Source organism: Cyanistes caeruleus, chromosome 7 (genome assembly GCF_971803275.1).
Source record: "Cyanistes caeruleus chromosome 7, bCyaCae1.hap1.1, whole genome shotgun sequence".
NCBI lineage: Eukaryota > Metazoa > Chordata > Aves > Passeriformes > Paridae > Cyanistes > Cyanistes caeruleus.
In genome coordinates, this window is record NC_141707.1 from 2,946,727 (window position 1) to 2,954,310 (window position 7,584).

Sequence of the window (7,584 nt, forward strand, 5' to 3'; positions counted from 1 at the left end):
GGCCAGGAGGTCACCTGGGCATAGACTGCTGAGGCTGGGAGATCCACACCCCTCTTCCAGTGGCCCAAGGCTGACATGCTGACACTGGAAGAGCCTCTCAGGTGGGCCCACAGGAACTGGCAGAGGTCACAGCACATCCCAGGGCTTGGCTCCGAGGTGAGAGCTTGCAAAAAACCACAGGCTTTGCCAAGGAAGCAGCTGCCTTCATTCTCGCTCTGTTTATTAAGCTCTCTTCCCAGGCAGCTCCTCTTGACAGCTTCAACAATGGGAGTCTGCCTTTGGATCACTGTTAGCACCAAGGGTATCCCAGCATGGGTGGGAATTGGGATGGTTTGAGTTTCCTTTGATGAAAATTAAGGCGATGCTGTTGGATAACATTGACCTGTAGTGTGCTCAGGTGTAAATCTCCTGGAACACCTCCACTGGACCTGGATATTCCAGGCAGGCACTTCTGGGCTGGGATATAACCCTGGGAAGCAGAGGGATGTCTAATTTGCGTGTTCATAAACCACTCCATCACTGCCACAGTGGTTTGAGTCTGTTGGTTGTGGCTTCTCTCGTTGGAGCTTTGTGGTGTGGAACCATCCCCACATCTCTCCAGGAGCGGTAGGGACACGGCTGGGAGAGCCTGGCTGACCCCTCTGCCCTTGCTGGGAACCCCACGGGGCTCCTGCAAAACCAGCTGGTCAGCAGAAATCTCTACCACCACAACACAGACAGACCACATCCATGTCTGTCCACGGCTCTTTCCAGAACTCCTGCATTCCACTTGCAAATAAAAATAATACCATTTAGGTTGTTCAGTAACACCCAAAACCCCTCAATGTACCAGTGAGTGGGACTGAATCCTCCAGGAGCAGAATGGACATTGGGAATGCTCCACGGCAGAAGCAACAACTCCATTTCAAGGGGCTTTTCCTTCAAAGCTGAGCTTGGGTCCAATTGCATCCCATACTGTGGCATGGAATAATGTCTGCTTGGGAAAGCCTGGCGATAGTTGGCTGAAGAAAAGAAAAATATCTTTCAGATATTTTATAATCCAAAAAACGTGGTCTCCAATGAGCTTTTTCCAAGCACATTAGTGCTACAGCCATTAATAATCATAGAGCTCAAAGAAGGGAAAAAAAAATCAGCTGGAAGAGAGTTGAAAGGGAAACCTATTAAAATAAAAAAAGCAATTTCCCAAAAATATATACAGCTTCATTTCCAATTTTTTTTTTCCTGGGTTTTTTTGGGTTTTCTTTCTTGGGGTTTGTTTTTTTTTTTTTTTTTTTTTGAGTTATTTTTTGCTGTAGCTAAAACTTTCAGTGACCTAATAGTCCTTTTAAAAGACAGCTGCAGGGAATAAAATGAGGCTGTTTTGTTCCTCCTGCATTGTTCCTAACAGCGGGACCCATTTCTCCTTGTCCTGATTGAATGCTTCCCAGAGTGTCTAGACATGTCACCACCACTGCTGAGGAGCCAGGAGGTACCAGCACTCATCCCAGGAGCTGGGAAGGCCCCTTATCTGTCCTCCCCCCCATGGAGAGTCTTTCCAAACCCAAGATTTGGGTCAATACCCAGATTATGAGATTCCTAAAAATATCTTCTGCCTTGTTCATTTTTAGGTTGCACCAGGATCATATTTTCCATGTTTTCAGCAATGGGAAGCTTAGGTTTCTGCAGGAGAACACTACTTCCCGAGCAGGGGTTTAGAGGACAGCACCCAGCTCCCCATGCCTGGTGAGCACAGAGCAGAAGGTCACAGGATGAGCTGTCCCATCCTTCTCCAGCCTCTCCTGCAGCCTGGGACATCTTTCCCGACTTCCAGGGAGGCTCTGGGTGCAGGTACCTGGCCCGATGTTCCAGATGTTCCCAACATTTATCTCTGAGATGTTTCACCCCAGTTTCTGCTGCTTTGTCTGACTCTCACTTCACAGCCGCTCCTTGGTGTGGCAATTCCTTGACCTTGGAATGTCTCTGGCTGGGATGAAGTGCTGGTCCAGTCCCTGCCAGAAGTTGTTAGCACATCCACCCCACAGCTCATAGCTCATCTCCAGTCACGCCCTTGGATCCCAGAAATCCCGTGTGCTAAGGACAGGAATGCTCTTGCCGTCAATTCTGAGAGCACTTGAGGCAATAGGAGTGCTTCCCAAATAAAAAATAGCAGGGATAATAATAGCCCTTATCCCTGCATCCCCCCTCTGAAGCACCAGGACTTGGCCACAGCCTGTCATCTGTCAATTACAATCTATTTCTGTCCTGTGAAGAGGGATCTGGCTGGTATCCCTGGGATTGGGCTGCTGGTGTGACTCATTCACAGCTGATTGCCCAGTGGCTTCAGCCAGGTGCTCCCAGGACTTGGTGTCCTCAGCTGGTTTCCACAAGGAATCGATGCCTCAGAGGCAAGAGGGGGAAAGGGAAGGGTGGTGAGGAGCATATCCCTCAGAATCCTCTGCCCAGAAATTGTCCTGTGTGAGGGGTCAGAGGTATTCCAGAGGTAAGGATAGGAAAGATAGGGATGAAAATCCTCAATGTGGGTTTCTGTTGTGCTGAGGAAAAGATGGAGTCACAAAAGCCTCAGGGACCCATCTCAAAACTCCTCAAGATTCCCTGAGGGGTTTCTTGTGGATCCAATCTCAAGGATCCACAAGATTCCTCCAGGGTTTTCTTGTGGACCCAAGAGCCAGAGGAAGGATGGGATGGAGGAACCACATCCATGTCAGGGTCTGGATGATGGGGTTGGCTCTAAAGTTGCAGGATTCACTATGGGAAGGCACAGACAAGGCTCAAAGCTGTTCTCTTCCTCAGGAAGCACAGGACTGAGTACTAGGGCCTTTTTCAGCCCTCAGGATGATCCCTGAGGAATGTCCAGGAGCAAAAAAACAGTGTCCATGAGGCCATGTTCACCAGATCCACTTTCCAGAGGTGTCACCAACATCCACAGGCTCATCTCCAGTGCAGAATTGCTGGCTCCTGCTGCCTGTGGTCATCTGGGCCTGGAAGAGCAGATCCATGAGTATAAAATGGGAGGGAAAGCTCCCTTTAACTTGTGAGGGGTGAGAGGAAGTCTGGGTGAGACCTCCAGCCCAGGACCCTTCCTCAGGGGGATCAAAGGGGTGAGGAGGGATGTTCTCCCCTGTCAAGCACGATGGCAGTGGGATCCCAGTCCCACGAAACAAGCTGTGTTTTCCAGCACAGCCTGGAGCAGAGGGCTTGGAAATGCAGCTCAGGGGGGACTGGCTCCAACAGCATCTCAAAACTGACAGTATTTTCCAAATTCTGTGGTAATTCCCAGCTCATGGACAGCCATCAGCAGGGCTTTGCAAGAAATGAATCCTGGATAACCCTTCCAGCTGTTATCCCGTGGGTGGCGGGGGCAGAGAGGTACCACCATTGCACAGCAGATGGAATATGGGGAAACCTTCCCTGGCGCCTCCTCAGACCCAAACTTTCATATTTTTTTTTACCACACAAAATAGATGCTGCAGGTGACAAACACCACCTGAGCAAGGAGGGGAGGGGGATGGAGGGGAAGAACGATCCCAAAAACCATGGTGCTGGTGTTGCTGGTGTGCAAAATGCAAAGCTGAACTGAGACCACGGTGCAGAGCTCCGGGCAGGCGGAGGGAATGAAATGTGGTCCTAATTACTTGCTAAATATCCTACATTTCACAAGTCACTTTAATGGCCCAAATGGATTCCTTTCAAGCTCGGAGCTGGTTCTCTCGAAGGGGGACGTGCGGTGCCAGAAGCCCTCTCTGAGAGGAATCTCGTTATCTGAAATGACATTAATACATCCTGTTATTCCCTCTCGCCAGATCGTGTGCTGGGAAGGGACCCTGCTGTTAAAATGTCAGCATTCAGGCAACATCTCGGCACAGTAGCTGGTGCTGAGGGGTCAGGCAGGCAGCCCTGGGAATAATCCCTATTGCTCTGGGCAAATCCAGACCTTTCCCTGGATGCTCTACCCACCTGCTCTGTGCTTCCAGGTGAGCTGGAGAAGGGATGGGTGGCACTGGATGCTGGTTGTGTCCAGGGCTTTTTTTTTTCCTCCACTGTAATTCCTCTGTACCCAGCAAAGCCCTGCTCCATGGATAATGACAGCTCTCACAGGAGATCATTGCTGCTTCTCCATAGCTTATGGACACCTCGCAGTAATTGGAAACAAGCTAGGGGAGGCTCAATAAGAGGCGGCTGTTGAAACTCACCACATGCCTTTAAAAAGCAGAATATTTTCCTTCCCCTTCCCCTTGAGTTTTATTGGATTTTAAGTGGGGAGCTGTTAAATTGTGTGAATGTTTTCCCAACTTCACCTGCCTAATGAGTGTCTCTGCTCTGATCTTGTGGCTTGGCTGCTGAGAAAATAAATTGAAAAAGGGAAACATCAGCTTCGGGTTTTCCTAATTGTGGGGAAAAAAAAAAAACCCACGACAAAACTAAACAAACATCTTGTTTACTATGCACAGAACTGGTGTATGGGGAAGCAGTTAAAGGTGTGATACTACTGCTCAGTTACATCTCTGCTCTGCAGAAAAAATTGGGATTTGGGGTTTTTTTTCCAAGCAGGACACCACATTTTTTAGCCCCTGTCATTGCCTTAGTTTCTCACAAGCAAACTCACACCTGGTGTCACCTTAGGGTTGCAGCACAGAAGGATTTGGCCCCATGGAAGGCTCCAGGCCAGATGCTTGCTGTTCCAATTCCATAACTGGGAGAAGGAGCCTGGTTGGATAGCTCGTTCCATAAAGCCGAGGGCTCTGTTCTCTGCTCTGATGTGAGTACCTGACACACTGTCACTGCAGATGACCTCATATCCCCCTCCCCACTCCCCTCTCCTGCTTCTCCACGCCACCTGCTCGGCCTGCCTTGGCTGGTGTCTCCCAGTGCCGTTTGTCCATGAGCTGGATGAGCTCATGGATGTCAGGAATGAGCTGTGCTGACACCCCTGCCTGGGTAGCGCAGCCCAGCACGTGCTGAATCCATTCCTTCCCCAAGCAGCAGCTTTTAACACACCACATTTAAGGCTTTACACTGAATTTCCAAGCCTAAAAGGCAACATGAAAGGAGATGCACCAACTCTTTTTCCACCACAGAACTGTCTGGGTGGGAAGCGACCTTTAAAGTTCCTGAGGCCACGAGCAGGGACACCTTCAACTAGATTTTTTTAATGCCTATTTTCCTTGTCTGTAAGTGGGATATATCAGCATATTTTCAGTCCCAACCTGCCTGAACACAGGGAGGTTTAAAGCAGGGCATGTGTCACTGTTTGGAGCATGCTGCTCCACGCTGTGCCTTGGCCGGGCTCATTTCCATCCGCTGCTCGCTGTAATGATTACCCAAGAGAAATCTGGGATATGCTGGGATCCAACTGACAGGGAACTTGCCTGGGGCCTGCTGAGGGAGTTTGTTGTTTCATTTGGGTCTCCTCATCCGTTCCTGAGCTCTGGTTGCCAACACTCAGCAGAGGGATGAAGGCAGCTCTTGGCTAGGGAATAATGCCTTCATCAGGGAGTGGAAACCCACTTAATTCTATAAAGAGTTACCCTGGCTCTTCTCAGGGACACAGGTTTATATTAAATGACAGTCCATCCTGCACTGGATGTCCATCTCCATTACACCCTACAGCTGTGTCAAAGTGCTTCCCTCTTCTCAAGTTCCAGCAGGCAGCAGCTTTTCCAACCCCCACGGAGCAGCGGCATTTATTGCAGCCAAGGAGAAGCATCACGTGTCCAACACTTCTCCTTTCAGCCCTCATGCTTCCCAGGGAAGCATGAGGGCTGTCCCACCCTGGGCATGAGATGTCTCTCCCAGAAGCTCTTCCAGAGCTTCCAGACCAGGCTGTCTCCCTTGCTCATGAGCTTCATCAAGGAATTGTTAGAATCAGAGAGCTCTCCTGGTGGCCAAATTTGAACTCCCAAGTGGAAAACTCAATAAACCACGTGTTCCTCACCAGATGTGCTGACAAAATGCATGATGACACTGAATCAAATCTCCCCCTCAGGACTCTGCCTAACAGAGGGATCATTTCTGGGGAGAAACACCAGTTCAAGGACATCCCAATGAAAGAAAATGGATTCTTGACCAGCTTGCAGCCAAAGTCAGGTGGATGAGTTTGAGTGAGATTTCTCTGCACAAGATGAGGTTCAGTTTTCTGAAAATCTACTCTCAAGATTCCAGACCAAGGAGAGGAAAGCTCTGGGATTCATTTGCCAGAGATTTCTTGCAAAACTCCTGAGGAACTTGATGTGCAGCAAACCACATGTCCCCTGCAGAACTCATGCGTGTGAGCGGTTCCCAAGCCAAATTAAACTGAGATGTTCTCCAAAAGCCCAACCAAAGTGATGGAAAAGGTACTACAAGATGCAACTCAACAGGGTGTTCAGCTTCCAGGCTGATTGTTGCTGCCCAAGCCCAGGGGTTCTTTGCTGAGGGTTCATAGATGCTAATCTGTGAAAAAGTTTAAAGATTAATGTCAGGTTTGTGGATTTATGGGATGCTGCGATAGAAATGATTGCTGGGCCTCAGAGAAGACTGAGCAGGAAACAGCCTTCCAGCATCTGATGCTATTTTTGGGAACAAAGTACACAACAGCAAAAAAAATTCTGATGTGGTGTCAATATCAAGTAGAATTAAAATTTTTGACCCAAACCATCAGCTGGAATTTGCAAGGGAGGGGAAAAAAGCCTCTTTCAGATAAATTCTGTTGCTTCATTTAATTTTTTTAAACATCATTTCCAGTAAAAATAAAATTATCTCACATTCTAAAGACACCAGGAATAATTAAATTCTGAAATTAAAAATGGAACATCTCAGCAATTTCGAAGCAGCAAATGTCAGGTGCATAGAGCCCCTCTTTAAAAATATTCCATGGAAAACAGTTTAGTTTTCAGCAAATCTGTTAAGAACAAGCAGGCAGTGCTTCCTGGAGGAGAAAAAAATAAATAAATCTGTATTTCTTTAATATTTCTCAATCCACTACCTGTTTTCCTGCTACCCTGGTGTGAAGCCCCAGCTCCATCAGCTGTTTGTCAGCCTCCAAGGGGTTGAGAGGTGTTGGAGAGGATGTTCTGCTGAGGAGGACAAAGCTTAACCCCTTTTTTGGGACCAGTTCTCAGCTGGAAACTCTGGTCTCCTGCTTCCCAGGTTTTTGCACTTTGCCTAATTTAGGTGCTTTTCCCACCATAGCCATTGGAAGGCTGATTGGTCATTGAGAAGAAGTTACATTTTTTTAAAGCTTGATCAGATGCATCCCTGGTTTCTCTGGCATCATCCTGGCTGGCCACAGGTGTCCAGTTCATGCTGTGTCACTGGGGGCAGAGCAGGGCAGGCCAGGAGCATCCTCCAGTACAACCAGATGTTCAAAGCCTGCTGATTAGCATTTTTAACAGCAATCTCTCTATCTCAGCCTCTCTCTCCTTCTCCTCTACACCCCACTCATTCAGTTAAAATGATTCTAGAAACCTGAATCAATTATTCCCAGATTTCAAGTGCTGGCATTGCTCCTTGTGCAGCTGCGAGCACAGCATTTAATCTCTTCACTTTTTTGGGTTGAAGTGGTTGTTATGTTCTGTGTTTCAGCTTCATGCCTGGCCTCAAGCTCTG

General features: G+C 48.3%; 2 long non-coding RNA genes across 2 annotated transcripts; one reads left to right on the plus strand and one right to left on the minus strand.

Annotated features, from left to right (window-relative positions):
• Positions 1-1,822: 1,822 nt before the first annotated feature.
• Positions 1,823-7,129, minus strand: LOC147652071 (uncharacterized). The gene is made up of 3 exons (XR_015289276.1): positions 6,962-7,129; positions 3,955-6,429; positions 1,823-3,759 (listed from the first exon to the last, which is right to left on the minus strand). It is a non-coding gene; the product is annotated as an uncharacterized LOC147652071 (long non-coding RNA).
• LOC147652072 (uncharacterized) lies at positions 2,373-6,940 on the plus strand. Its single transcript, XR_015289277.1, has 4 exons — positions 2,373-2,479; positions 3,801-3,971; positions 4,621-4,756; positions 5,637-6,940. It is a non-coding gene; the product is annotated as an uncharacterized LOC147652072 (long non-coding RNA).
• Positions 7,130-7,584: the final 455 nt, after the last annotated feature.